At 44.4% G+C, this 12433-nt stretch overlaps 1 protein-coding gene across 8 annotated transcripts in view; it reads right to left on the bottom strand.

Annotated features, from left to right (window-relative positions):
- AP1B1 (adaptor related protein complex 1 subunit beta 1) overlaps nucleotides 1-12433 on the bottom strand; it is an 86503-nt gene that overhangs the window by 50096 nt on the left and 23974 nt on the right. For 3 of the 8 annotated variants that reach the window (XM_025933161.2, XM_086682134.1, XM_086682135.1), the window contains exon 1: nucleotides 6072-6216. The exons of 2 other annotated variants lie outside the window; for them this stretch is intronic. The gene's annotated coding sequence lies outside the window, so the exon portion shown is untranslated. Of the gene's footprint in view, nucleotides 1-6071; nucleotides 6217-6534; nucleotides 6628-12433 lie in introns of those variants that run through there. 3 more of the 8 variants (XM_086682138.1, XM_025933160.2, XM_086682139.1) reach the window with 2 other exon arrangements.

Below are 12433 nucleotides of genomic sequence, written 5' to 3'. Positions count from 1 at the left end.
TGGGGCACCTGGGTGGCTCAGTCGGTTAAGCATCCAACTCTTGGTTTCAGCTCAGGTCATGACCTCACGGTTCATGAGATCTAGCCCTGTGTTGCGCTCTGCACTGATAGCGTCCCTTACCCTCTCTCTCTCTCTCTCAAAATAAATAAACTTCAAAAAAAATTGTATACATCCCCAACCAATTCCCCAACTCCCTCTTTCTTTCCTCCTTTTGTATTTCTTCAAGGTACTTATCACCAACATACTATAAAATTTATTTATTTATTAAAAATTTTTTTAAGTTTATTTATTCATTTTTGAGAGAGAGAGAGAGAGAGAGAGAGAGAGAGAGAGCGCACAAGCAGAAGAGGGGCAGAGAGAGAGGGAGACACAGAATCCAAAGCAGGCTGCAGGCTCTGAGCTACCAGCACAGAGCTGGATGTAGGGCTCGAACCCACAAGCCGTCAGATCATGACCTGAGCTGAAGTCAGTTGTTTAACCGACTGAGCCACCCAGGAGCCCCTATAAAATGTATTTATATTGTCTATTTTTTTTCCCCTCCATAATGTGCTTCATGAAGACAAAGATTTTGTCCATTTTATTCACTACTGTGAAGCTCCTAGACTGTTATCTGGCAAACAGTAGATGCTCAATAAATGTCTGAACGATTAGTGCTCTACTCTCCACTCCGGGAAATTTCAAGTTTTGTAAACCAACCTCAGCTAGAGACCAGCTTCCCCTGTTCCATTTACAGGGTGTGCCAGCATCAGAAATGTGTCTTCTCTGGCTGTCAAGCTATTTTGACAAAACTGAAGTTGAAAATGTCAGACCCTGTAGCCCATTTTACAGCCAATCAATGGAAGACAAGTAAATAAAGAAAAGAGAGAAGAAAGGGCAAAGCGGGGAGAAGATCAGGTGGCAACACCTCCAGCGGGAGAAAGGTCCAGGCCATTTCCCTCAGTGAGGCCAGATCGCCATGCCCTGCTCCCATGGGCATCGGCTCAGAGACAGGGCTGCAGGAGGTGGGGATGAACTGCTGGGGGCAGGGTGCTCGGACACAGCTATGAAGTGAGCACAGGCAGGCCCTTCCCTCTGCCTGTAACCCTTTAGGCCCACAGGCCTTCCGTGTCCTTTGTCAAGCTCTTCACTGCCTTTGCCCTTGCTGAGCCTTCTGCCTGGATTATCCTCTCCAGCTTCTAGAGTGGCTGCTCCAACTTATCCTTCAAATATCGGCTTAGATGACATCACTTCAAAGACACGGTCCTGAGCTCACTAAGTAGGTATTTTCCCGTCGTCACCCTCACCCCTGTTCCTAGTCACAGATTTGCTGAGCACCTCCCTCCCATGTACTGTAAACAGGTCTACATGCTAGGGATGCAGCAGTGAATAAGTCAGATAAAAATCCTTCCCTTCATGGAGCACGCATTCCAATAGTAGACAGGGCCCACAAGTACCAAATAAGTACAAAATATACTATCTCTGAGAGTGATAAATGCTATGGAGAAAAAGAAAGTAGGGAAGGAGGATACAGAGTGTGGGGGAGGAGAGGAAAAGATGTTGAAATTTAACCAGGTGGCCGCCTTGAGAAGGTGACAGGTGACACTGTCTGGGGAAAGAGCCTTCCAGGCCTAAGAAGTGAGAAGTGGGGATGTTTGAAGAACAGCAGGGAGGCTGAGTAAGCGGTTATGAGGTCAGAGAATGGAGGGGGCCTTCCAGGTCAAGGTAAGAACTCTGGCTTTCACTGAGTGAGGTGGGAGCAGCTAGAGGGTTTTGAGCAGGAGTTCTGAGATCGGACTTACATTTCAACAGGGGCTGGCTGCTCTGCCTGCTTCCCTCGTGGCTTATCAGTTTTTCTAATTATTACACTTGTTTTCTATTTCCTCTTTGCCTCCCCCCCAACCCCACCCCATTCAAATCCAGTAAGCAACCCAAGCACAGAAATTGACTTGTTTACCTATCATCAATCACACTTAGCCCAGTGCCAGGCACACCGCAGGGCTCAATAAATACTGAATGAATAAACACCAAATGTGTGACGGCTCTGTCCTAAGTGTCTCAACATCCAGCCCCTCAGCCCTTAGAGATCAGAGAATGAAGACCACAGGAGCAGACTCACCAGCTAATGAAATTTTGTCATTCCGTTCTCAATATGCTTAAGGCCCTAAAAGCAATTAGGTGTGGCAAAGAGTATGTGTCACCCAAGTCTATTTCTCTACAGAGCTCTGCTTTGACGAATGTTTTTAGTACTGAAAGTGAACAATGCGGGACTGGTGTTAAACCTTGGAGACCTGACTTCCAAATCTACCATCGTCCAGCTCAAGTCCACAGAGGAGATGGTAAATCTGGGAGAGCAGTCACTAAGGCAGGCATCCTGGCTGCTGATGAACTGTGGGCATTCTGGAGTCAACCAGCCATACTCTTACCTTAACTGGAAGGGGGTCTCCCAACTTCGGGGAAACCCTCTTAATGGAGTCAGGGATCAAGCCCAAGACTAAAGACCCGAAAAGGATGAGACTTGGGAATCTAAAACCACAGCCAAGGTCAGCTCCACTAAATAACAGGGGAGACAATCCAAGAACAAGGGGTTGGGATAGGAAAGGTGGCTACAGCAGGTGTGACAGGGGCCCTCCAGGGCGTCTACACAACTTAAGAAGCACAAGCATACCACCGCTGTAAACGATAATTGCAATGTCACATACCTGAGGGATTTGTGAGGCTAAAACGGGTCAATACATACAAAGCCTCCAGCAGTGCCCAGCTCACCAAGCGCTTGATGAATGTAGCCACTCTTCCTACTACCTAGAGAGAGTGGTTACCACCAGCACCTCCTTGCCGCTCCCCAACCCCAGGTCTCTGGAGGCCCTGAAGCACTCTGGTGGTTGGCTGGGTGGTAGCAACAGCAGCCCAAGAGGAGTAATCCTATCACTCGTCAGATTTCTCCCTATTCCCCTGGAGTGATATCAGGATGGACAGGAGATCATCTGGAAAGTGCTTTGAATTCTTTAGGAATCAAGGAATCCTGACAATTCAAGGCAACATTCATTCATTTACTGAACACTTACTGAGCACCTACTATATGCCAGACATTTCACTAAGTGCTAGACACACACACACACAGTTAAGACAAGTTCTCCCCAGGGATTAAGAGCTGTTTACTTAGAAGACAGCCAAGTGAACAGACAATGACAACCCATCGTGATCAGTGACACAGGACACGGTGGAAGTTCAGGCCTGCGAGGTGGGGGAGATGATTAGATAGGAAGCTCCAAGTAGTGGTCCAGCAAAGAAAGAGCCATGTGTGTGACAGGGAATGGTGTTCAGGCAATGAGGACAGCACAAAACAGAGACAGAGGTAAAAAGAGTTGGAGGCTGCAGAAGTGGCAAGCAGCTGAATTTGACTGGAGCTTGGGAAGAGATGAAGTGAGGAGTAGGACAGATAAGGCAGGAGAGCTAGGCTGGAGTCAGCCCAAAAGGCCTTGAAGGCCACGATAAGGAATGTGAGTTTTAGCCTGAGGGCAATGAGGAGCCACTGATGGATAATCAAGCAGGATTATTTTTTTAAGGATTTCCCAACTGCTCAAGTGATATTTTCTCTCCGGTGTTATTTGCTTCTCTCTGGGTGAAGAGAAAAAAAACAACACAAAAACCATTTCTGGGCTGTGATCACTTATCAGTGACCTGTCTTAAGCAGCAAAAAAACAAGACCCTGTTCAGAAAAAGAAACATCCACATGACGTTGATGTCCTCTCAGCTTTCATAATTACACAAACGTGCAAAACCCACACCCGAGCCATGCTTGCTCACTGTCAGCACATCAGACTCTGGTGCCAGCCGTGAGGGTTTTCTGGGAAGTGAGCAGTCAAGACAGCAACAGTTTCAGAGGATGACCAGAAAAAGATGAGAGGCCAGAGCCAGTAGGGCCAATAGACTACGCTTGTCCTGAAACTTTTAGGAAGTGAAACAAGAAGGGTAGTAGTAGTCCTGTGTATACAAAGGTCTCTGCAAGAGGAAGTAACACCCCACAAAGCAGGGTTGACAGCCTTCCTCAGACACAGGCCCCCAGTAGGCACCAACTGCCTAGAGTCAAAGCATCCAACCACAGTAACTGTCTCTACACAAATTTCCTTATCTAATACACACACACACACACACACACACACACACACAGGAGACTACCGGGGGTTGGGGGAGAAGGAGATGGGGAGAAGGTGATGGTCACTATCATTTTAGAGCTGAAGTAAAGGAGGCCTAGCCCAAGTAAGTTGTCCCAGTCATATTACCAGGAAGCTGCTGAACTGGGGTCGGAACTCAGAGTTGACTGATGGGGAGTCAGGCAGTGCTTTTTCCATTACACCTCTGAGCCCTTCCAGTTGCCCAGGGTGAAGCCTCTGCTCAACCCATACTCAACAACCTCTGAGGGATCTGATTCTTTGAGAACTATTGAAGCTTTTCTCCATGACAATTTTTAAGAGGTTGGAGGAGGCTGGTGGGCTCAACTCAGGACAGGAAGCCAGATGCTCTGAGCTCTGCTCATGTTCCCACCATCTGGGACAAGCAGCTTCATCTCGAATCCTCCCTTGGAAGGATGGGGATAAGGTGACAATATTAAGTTTCTGTGAATTCAATGGAACTAGGAGAACAGATCATAGAGTTAAAAAAAAAAAAAAAAAAAAAAAAGGTACTACAGTAATTATATCACAGCTTTCTCCAGAAGCATGCGGAAACCTTCACGGGTTCACTAAGGCTTGTAACACCCAGCAGTGGATAGGAAGGCAGCAGGTCCTTCTTGTGCTGCTGTCAGGGAAACTGAGGCAGAAATGAAGTGAATGCCTGCAAAGGAACAAGGCTCAGACTCACAGAGTCTAGTCCTCCGGCCATTAAATGACCTCACCATCTTCCAGGCAAATGTGCTCTCCCCAGCCAAGAAGCCAAGGGGCCTGCACTTTTCTCAGAGAGACAGAGACCCTTCCCTTGAGAATGTTCTTCAAGAACCCAGGGCCAAAAGATCCCCCTAGGTGTCACATGCTTCCTTTCTTTATTCCAAAAGGAATGCAGCTCAACCACTCTTAACAGTGGGTCTGAATATTCCCAAATTAGCTTCACGGATGGCCTGTTTTGTGTCTCACAGTTCTCAATAGTCAGGAAAAACTTCCATTTCTGTCCCGAGTGGTAATCACTTACAGCAACAGCCTGCAGGATTGTTTCACCCTAAATATGTGAATCAAATGCCCCTTATGAAGATTAGATGCAAAGTAATAAGACTACACTTTACCTGGCTGTGAATAAACAGAATGACAGCTAATGATACTAAATAGCCCCTACACCCCAACCTTGCTCCAGCCTCTTTGGTCTCTGCACTTTGCAGGTCCCTGAAAGCCCTGGGTAAGAACCCTGACTCTGCCTATACTACAGGATTGACCTTACCATATGTGATTCAACCTCACTGTGCCTCAGTTTCCTTGTGGAGAAAATGGGGATATCAACAACAGTTACCTCACGCGGGTTGTTGTGAAGTTTACACGTATTATATGCAAAGTGCTTAGCACAGTGTCTGGTCCGCAGTAGGAGCTCAATAACCAGTAGCTGGCATTTCGTCAGTATTTTAACATGATTACAGGTGTCCCCAGATAACCTGTCCACGAAGCACCAAGGGACAGATCAAGCCCAAGCCTACCGCGGGGCAGGCGGCGCAGGGCCGGTTCTTGATTTTTTTTTTTTTTTTTTTTTTTTTGAACCTTGGCAAAGAGATAAGGCCCTGAACGACAGGGAGGCCTCAGAATGTGAAGGGGGAAACCAGGACCCGAAGAGGAGTTTCCCGTCTGGCCAGAGGCGGGCTCCCAGGGGCCTAAGTCTAGGAGTCTCTCCGGAGGACGCCCCAGGAGGGGCTGCGGGCTGGAGCGGCGGGGATTCAGGCCGGCGGCCAAGTGGGCGCGAATGAATGAACCCGCAGTCCTTCTGCCTCGTCGGAGGTTGGGAAGCCACTCTCGCCCATCTAGCGCCCCGTCCTCTCCGTGACCTCTGACCCCACAAACCCCCTCATCTCAGACCACCGCCTCCCCACCCCTGCCCCGCCGGACTCCCTTCTTCCTCACCCGAAGGTCCGAACGGCTCCCGGCGCCACGGCGCGGCTCGGATCGCCAGCAAAATGTCCGCGGCCTCGTCCTCCCTCTCCCCCGGTGCGTCCGTGCCGCCGGCCGCTCGGAGCCCCACGGCTGTCACCTGCCGGGCGGAAGTGAGCTGCCCGCGCGCGGGCACTTCCGGTGGACGCACGGCTTCGGGGCGGGGTCAAGGGTGCAACCCCGGCGGGGGTGGTGCCCGAGGGGCGGGGCCAGGAGGGGCGGGGGCAAACGGAATTAACCCCTCCCCAGCAGCGGCGCTGCTTCGCTGCTGCCTCTGGTGGCGCGCTGAAAAGGAGCCAGCTAATCGCTAAGTAGCTTAAGGTGATGGAAACGGAGAAGGTCGTACAGACAGACTTTAAGGGCCATCTTTCTTTTGTGTTACAGACGGGAAAACTGAGGCTCTCAGAAAGGCAAAGTTTTGCTCAAGATCACTTACCTTATGAATGGAAGAGTCAAAACCAGAGCTGTAATTCTCCATGTACCTCCAAGGAACTTCTATCCAAGAGGAACTTCATAATATCCCGTTTTCCCTTTTGCTGGGTCTGCCAGGACATCAATTCCTATAATCATCTCACTCTGATACTTTCTCCTCCTTATAGATAATTTTTTATCATACCCCCTTAAAACAGTATTTCGTGTCTGCTCTTTAAAAATGTTTTACTGGCAATGAGTTTAACTAGGACAAGCTCGTATTCTGACTCTTACGGTATTTTCTTTTTGCCATGATAGTGATTTGATTAGTTTGATTTGGGCACACTTGTAATCGGGTATGAGTGTCACCTCTGTCAAAGATGTTTCAGCAAAGATAATAAAGGTTTCTAAAATAAACTTCAGGTTGAGAAAAGAACACTTATTTTTTTTAAGTTGCTTATTAGTACATTATGAGACTGTTAAAACAGTCATGCTGGAGTGCCTGGGTGGCTCAATGGGTTAAGTGTCCTCCGACATCAGCTAGGGTTCTGATCCCTGCTTGGGATTCTCTCCCTCTCTCTCTCTCTCTCTCTCTACCCCTTCCATGCTCGCTCGCTCTCAAATATAAATAAACTTATAACATAAGTAAATAAAATAAAACAGTTATGCTGAAACACTAGTCAGTTAATATGATTTAGACGTCTAAAGTAACATTTCCCATTTCTTGTATGTAAAAGGTGACTTTACTGCTTCCTCAGTTCATTAAAGGAAAAGTAAAGAACATCTTGTTTTTGTGTGGGGGGGGGGGAAGTATTTCAATTATGAACTATAAATATATATAACTGCTAAGTGTTATTTCTAATGTTTTAAACCACTCAGGTTAGCTAAAGATTATTTGTGTTGTTTTTGAGTACTTGCATAGGTTTTTTTTTTTTTTAATGTAATTACAAATTTGGTGAGCACTTCGTATTGTAAGGCACTATCTTTACATGCATTGCAGCATTAAACAAGTGACTTTGGTTTCACACTCTTTCTGACATTATTCACCTAAGTGTTAGAAAACATTGCTTTTAGATACATCACTAATATATTACCAAGTGATAAACCACATGCATGTATTTAACCAGAAGATAAGAAGAGGAATAAGTTTCATCCTCTAAATTGTATCAGTAACAGGTTTGCATTTGAAAGATGTGTTAATTCAACTCCAGGGGAAGAATGAAGTCAAACGTTAACCTAATGAAAAATTTTTGCTAGTGAGAATATGAAAATCTGGACAATGGCAAAGTTTGTTTGCTTTGCCTTTACTTAAATTTTTCACATGCTTAAATATTAGATATTAAAAAGCCAAACAATTATGGGTTCCTCTATACCTCAGCTGACATGAACTTTCTTAAGGTATGTTCAACCTTTGTTTTGCTACCTTTGTGGCATGTAGCCTGATTAACAAGGTGATAGTAAAAGATATATTTAAAAAAATTTTTTTTAATGTTTGGTTATTTTTGAGAGAGAGAGCAGGGGAGGGCAGAGAGGTGGGAGACAGAGGATCCAAAACATGCTCCATGCTGACAGCAGAAAGCCCGATGCCCGGCTGGAACTCACAAACTGTGAGATCATGACCTGAGCCCAAGTGAGACGCTTAACCTACTGAGCCACCCAGGCACTCCAAAGATACTTTTTTTTTTTTTTTAAAGATTTTATTTAAGTAATCTCTACACCCAATGTGGGGCTCGAACTTACAACCCCAAGATCAAGAGTCGTGCGTTCCACCGACTGAGCCAGCCAGGTGCCCCAAAGATACATTTGAGTCTCTGCTTTGCTAACCCAAGCTGTTCAGTTACCTGAAGCTTTTGTCAAGACCAGAGAGAAGTACATGGCATATGTGTGTAGTTTGCTTCTATTGGATTTGATTGGTCTGTTTGTAAATTGAATCATTACTTAAGAATTCCAGTAGATAATAAAGTGTGATTGAATATGATAGTTTCTAATATTCCCTTAGATGTACCTAATTTACCAAAGGAAAAATCAATTTACCTGACGCTCTTCTAAGGAATTATGATACTGAAGGTGCGAAGGTGGTTATTTTCTTAGTCTCTTTCAAAACACCGGTACTTTTATTTGGAATGATTACTGGGAAGAGTGAAATGTCTCTTTTATCTATGAACTTGAAGCATACCTGGAATTTACCAGTGCACGTGCCCATTTTAGAATTTTGTTTCTTAAAATAATCCACTAATGTTTTGAACATTTTCATCATTTGGTTTCTCTTTCTTCTAAAGAATAATTAAATCTTAATTTGGCATTGGATCCTTTTGGGCTCAAATCTGCATGGGGCCAACAGCAATATAAATAGTTCTTTAATGCTTTCCCCGCCCTTTTACCAACACTTAGCAAAACAGAAAACTCTTATGACACATCTTGTCAGAAAATAACGGCCTGCCCTGTGGCTAGGTATCTTCTGCTCTTTAATCATTTAAAAAGGTGGTTGGGCATGTAGGTTTCTTTGTACATAATCTACCCGTTAAGAAAGATAATCCTTGGTAGCACTTTATGCTTATGGTAGTTCTGGATATTTTTGTTACTTATGGAGAAATAATGGCAGCTCTCTTGGGTTCTGCTGAGAAGTAGAATAGGAGCTATTTTTTTGAAGGACAAACATATCACAGGAGATTCTAAGAAAATCTGGAGAAAGCAGTACATATTTGCCATCATTAAATATTTATTTGTATTTATGGAAAGTGTGTTTTGGTTTTTAAACGTGTATTTTGCTTCATTTTTTTTTTTCACCTTGGTAGTGGAGAGTTTTATTTTCAAAGAATGAAAAATGTTTGGGTTAGGGGCACTTGGCTGGCTCAGTCAGTAGAGCATGCAATTTTTGATCTCGGGTCATGAATTCAAGTCCCACATGGGGTGTAGAGCTACTTAAATAAATAAAACTGTAAAAAATTTTTGGGCTGGGTGCCTGGGTGGCTCAGTCGGTTAAGCTTCCCACTTCGGCTCAGGTCACAATCTCAGCTCGTGGATTCGAGCCCTGCATCAGGCTCTATGCTGACAGCTCAGAGGCTGGAGCCTGCTTCGGATTCTGTGTCTCCCTTTCTTTCTCTGCCCCTCCCCATTGGTGTGCACGCGCACATTCTTTTTCTAAAATAAATATTTAAAAAAATGTTTGGGTTATATGCAGTAAGTAGGCTGTTCATGCACTGATGACTTACTTTTAACCTGTCCCTTGGCTAGAAGCAACAAAGCTATAGATATTTGCCTGATTTTTTAGGAAACTGGTATTTTTCGTACCTCATGAACTATTAGTGGACCTGTGGTCATACTTAATAAACTTATATTTACCTCATACTTTCATTGCAAATAAAGTTTGAGCTCCATGCCCCTTTCCCTTCCTATTTTAGTCAGTGACAAAATAAGTATTTTTTTAATATACTGGAAAATGTGAAGATTTGTAATTAGACCACTTACTAAATGATAGGAATGGATCATAATTAAGAATTTGTGGGGGCATCTGAGTGGCTCATTCTGCTGAGTGTCTGACTCTTGATTTTGATTTAGGTCATGATCCCAGGGGTCATGGGATCCAGTCCTATGTGGGGATCCTCGCTGAGTGTGGGGCCTGCCTAAGATTCTCTCCCTCTCTCCCTCTCTCTCTCTTTCTCTTAAAAAAAATAATAATTTGTGTTTTCCGTGGGGCGCCTGGCTGACTCAGTCAGTCGAGCATGTGACTCCTGATCTCCGGGTTGTGAGCTCAAGTCCCGTGTTGAGTGTAGAGATTACTTTAAAAAAATCTTAAAGAATTCTAGGGGTGCCTGGGTGGCTCAGTTGGTTGAGCATCTGACTTCGGCTCAGGTCATGATCTCACGGTTTGTGAGTTCAAGCCCTGTGTCATGCTCTGTGTTGGCAACTGAGAGCCTGGATCCTGCTTTGGATTTGGTGTCTCCCTCTCTCTCTGCCCTTCCCTTGCTTGTGCTCTCTCAAAAATAAATAATCATTAAAAATAAGAATTCTTTTTTTGTTATTTTTTTAGATGTTTAGTTATTTTTGACAGAGTGCAAATGTAATATTCTTCAGGAATTAATATAATTTTTTTTAAATTTATTTTTTGAGAGACAGACAGAGAGCAAGCTGGGGAGAGGTAGAGACAGAGGGAGACACAGAATCCAAAGCAGGCTCCAGGCTCCAAGCTGTTAGCACAGAGCCTGATGCAGGGTTCGAACTCACAAACTGTGAGATCGTGGCCTGAGCCAAAGTCGTACACTCAACCGACTGAGCCACCCAGGCGCCCCAGGAATTAATATAATTTAAAAGAGTCGAGGGATTTGATAATAAAACATAGCAAAAAAAAAAACAAAACACATAGCTTTGTTTAAGAAAAGGTTTTACTGGGTAACCAATATCTGCATTGTGGAGAAATGGAAATATACTAGGAAGCAAAAAGAATAAAAGTCATCAGCAATCTCACTGTGCTGAGACAATCACTTTCAATATTTTGGTGAATATCCTTCTAGACTTCATATATCAGTTGGTATTTATTTTATTTTTATTTTTATTTTTTTTATTAGAGAGAGAGAGGGCACAAGAAGGGAAGAGGGGCAGAGGAAGAGGAGAGAGAGAATCTCAAGCAGGCTCCACACTTCGCGGGGCTCAATCCCACAACCCTGGGATTATGACCTGAGCCAAAATCAACAGTTGGACTTTCAACCAACTGAGCCACCCAGGTGCTCCTCAGTTGGTATTTTTTTAGTTGAAGTAGAGTTGACACATCATTTAGTATTTTTAACTCGCTGATATACATAAATATAAATATATTTCTACATGGTGCTTTCTAATTCCTGTATAGTATTCCACTGTATGGATGGTATTGCTGTTCTCAAAAACAATCCCCTACCATTGTACACTTAGGTTGCCACCAATCTATTAATATTATAAACTTAATAAATAAGCTTCTACAGCCAAGTCTGTATGTCCCATCTAATGTAGATATTACTTTGTAATAGTTATTATAGTTTTATATGTTTAATCAGTCTCGAGTCCTTTCTGTAAAATTTATTTTGAAATAGTTATAGACATAGGGTTGCAAAACTAGAACAGAGAGTCCCATGTACCCTTCACCCAGCTTGCCTCAACGGTGACACTTTATATATCAGCAGTATAATATCAAAAGCAAGAAACTGACATTGGTACAATACCAGTTGCCTAAAATTACAGACCTTACTCAATGTTTAAATGCTTCTCTGAAGTAGGCAGGGGACAAGTAGAATAATTTTATATGTATGTCCTATGTTTCGCATGCTATGCACAGCTGCCTGGAGGAACTACCTTCCCCTGATGATAAATGTTGACAAATGCGGTCAGCCTCGCCAGAAAACAAACTTTCACTGGGAATATAACGTGGAAAGAGAAGAATTATCCAGCAAAACAAACCAACAAACCTAAAGGTACCAAGGTGGAGAGCATATGTGAAAGTGTCAAGTTAATGGTAGGAGCAGTCAGAGCTTTAAGATTTCCAAGAAGACAGAAGTCACAGTGTTAGCTTGTTCAGGAAAGACATCCTGGGGACCGTGACATCTGTGCCAGGCCTTGCCCAATGAGAACAGAGTCGCACAGGCTGAGATGGAAGGAAAAGGCAATCCAGGGACAATAGTAGGAAGGCAAGGGAGGTGGGAAAGCAAGGGAGCCAGGCATCTGGGTCCTTCAGAAAGCATTTCAGGGGCACCTGGGTGGCTCAGTCGGTTGGGTGTCCAACTTCCGGCTCAGGTCATGAGCTCATGGTTCATGGGTTTGAGACCCGCATTGGGCTCTGTGCTGTGCTGACAGCTCAGAGCCTGGAACCTGCTTCGGAGTCTGTGTCTCCCTCTCTCTCTGTCCCTCCCCCGCTCATGCTCTGTCTCTCTCAAAAGTAAACAAACATTAAAAAAAAT

Source organism: Puma concolor, chromosome D3 (genome assembly GCF_028749965.1).
Source record: "Puma concolor isolate L17-30 chromosome D3, mPumCon1.1.hap2, whole genome shotgun sequence".
In the NCBI taxonomy this organism is placed as follows: domain Eukaryota; kingdom Metazoa; phylum Chordata; class Mammalia; order Carnivora; family Felidae; genus Puma; species Puma concolor.
Note: the sequence above shows the minus strand (reverse complement) of the source record. Positions and strands in the feature narration are given on the sequence as shown.